We start from the raw sequence: 2,501 nt of genomic DNA on the forward strand, positions 1-2,501 counted from the left end.
GCTACAGTTGTTACCCTTACCTGCTATCCTACTGCTTAGTATAGGATGCTAGTGTTCCATCAGTGGCCCTACACTCTTGTCCGTCTGCCATGCTATACTATCGGGCCCTGATCACTAGGGAGGTGATCACGGGTATATACTATATACTTTATATACATGACACATGTTGTGACTAAAGTCGGGTCAGCTCGTTGAGTACCCGCAAGTGATTCTGATGAGGGGGCTCAAAGGACAGGTGGCTCCATCCCGGTAGAGGTGGGCCTGGGTTCCCGACGGCCCCCGACTGTTACTTTGTGGCGGAGCGACAGGGCAGGTTGAGACCACCTAGGAGAGAGGTGGGCCTGGCCCTATTCGGCATTCGCGGATACTTCAATTAACACGCTTAACGAGATCTTGGTATTTGATCTGAGTCTGGCCATTTGGTCTATACGCACTAACCAACTACGTGGGAAAGTTATGGGCACTCGACGTCGTGGTATCAGCCGAAGCCTTCGTGACGTCAGCGACTGAGCGGCGCGCGCCGCATTGGACCGTAAGCTCGTGCTTGTATTAAGGGGGCTAGGTCTGCTTCCGACGTACGCAATGTGGAGGTGTGCAATGGGCGATGGTCCCAGACCCCTGCGCGCATAGGATTTAGACCGGCGTGCTGACCTCTCCGTTGTGCCTAGGTAGGGCTGCGACGTGTTGATCTTCTGCGGTCGGGCATGACCGAGAAAAGTGTGTCCGGCCAAAAAGGATCGAGCTTGTTGGGTTATGTGGTGCACCCCTGCAGGGAAGTTTATCTATTCGAATAGCCGTGTCCCTCGGTAAAAGGACGACCCGGAGTTGTACCTTGACCTTATGACAACTAGAACCGGATACTTAATAAAACACACCCTTCCAAGTGCCAGATATAACCCAGTGATCGCTCTCTAACAGAGCGACGAGGAGGGGATCGCAGGGTAGGATTACGCTATACGATGCTACTTGGTGAACTTACCATCTACTCTCTTCTACATGCTGCAAGATGGAGGCTGCCAGAAGCGTAGTCTTCGAGAGGATTAGCTATCCCCCTCTTATTCTGGCATTCTGCAGTTCATTCCATCGATATGGCCCTTTACACATATACCCATGCATATGTAGTGTAGATCCTTGCTTGCGAGTACTTTGGATGAGTACTCACGGTTGCTTTTCTCCTTCTTTTCCCCCTTTCCATTCTATCTGGTTGTCGCAACCAGATGCTGGAGCCCAGGAGCTTGACGCCATCGTCGACGACGACTCCTACTACACCGGAGGTGCCTACTACTTCGTGCAGGCCGCTGACGACGACCAAGAGTAGTTTAGGAGGATCCCAGGCAGGAGGCATGCGCCTCTTTCGATCTGTATCTCAGTTTGTGCTAGCCTTCTTAAGGCAAACTTGTTTAACTTATGTCTGTACTCAGATATTGTTGCTTCCGCTGACTCGTCTATGATCGAGCACTTGTATTCGAGCCCTCGAGGCCCCTGGCTTGTAATATGATGCTTGTATGACTTATTTTATTTGTAGATTTGTGTTGTGATATCTTCCTGTGAGTCCTTGATCTTGATCATACACGTTTGCGTGTATGATTAGTGTACGATTGAATCGGGGGTGTCACAATCTTCTTCTTGTGAGTTGTTTGAATTCCGCATCATGAGAGGTCAGTACTAGCCTTCTTTCACATGATTCTGCAGTGTGCTTTCATATGTTGTGCTACTTGTACGATAATGTTGCTTGATTTTAGTGAACTGCACAAATGGAGACAAGACTTCCAATCTGTATGTGCACCGTAATATCCCATTGAGGTAAGATAAGGATATTTCACAACTGCTAGCCTGTATTTTGCCACTTTCATCAGAAAATTAAGTTTAGTACTATACTTGTGCTCCCTAATTGACATGCCAAACCTTACATTGAAGGCGAAGCTTGTCTGTTATTGAACCAAGTGATGAAGGGGAAGAACACGCGGAAGAAAAACAAAAATCAACTCCCGGTGCGGTAATGAAGCACTAGAACTGTGATGACACAAGTAATGATATAGTTTTGCATCTTAATTTATTGCTATGGCTGGAACGAGCAATTGTTTTGCCACTGATTTGATGCCACTCTTAATGTAATATGTAATTATCTCTACTTGTGCAAACAGGGATCTTCTTTGAAGATACCATATATTTTAGTGGAACTACACAAGAAGATGTTGGAAACATTAAACTAATCGAGGAGTATATAGTAAGCATGGCCACCACCGTAGATAGCAACAGATGGTTCCGGAGAAGTGCTTCATCTGTATGCTCTACACAATAAGCCTCCTGACAAAGGTTGGTACTCGCCCACTGATTTCATCCATATAATTGAGCTTTGTCATCTCTATTGGTGTTGTGCTACTGTTTAGATACTGTCATGAAAAAGTGGTATTGTCCTTGAGAAGTGCTTCATCTGTGTTGTTTTAAATATTTCCTTTCCTTTTTTCGAGCAAACAGGGATGCTAGCATTTAGTAGTCCT

The sequence above is a fragment of the Triticum aestivum genome, chromosome 7D, assembly GCF_018294505.1.
Source record: "Triticum aestivum cultivar Chinese Spring chromosome 7D, IWGSC CS RefSeq v2.1, whole genome shotgun sequence".
Taxonomy (NCBI): domain Eukaryota; kingdom Viridiplantae; phylum Streptophyta; class Magnoliopsida; order Poales; family Poaceae; genus Triticum; species Triticum aestivum.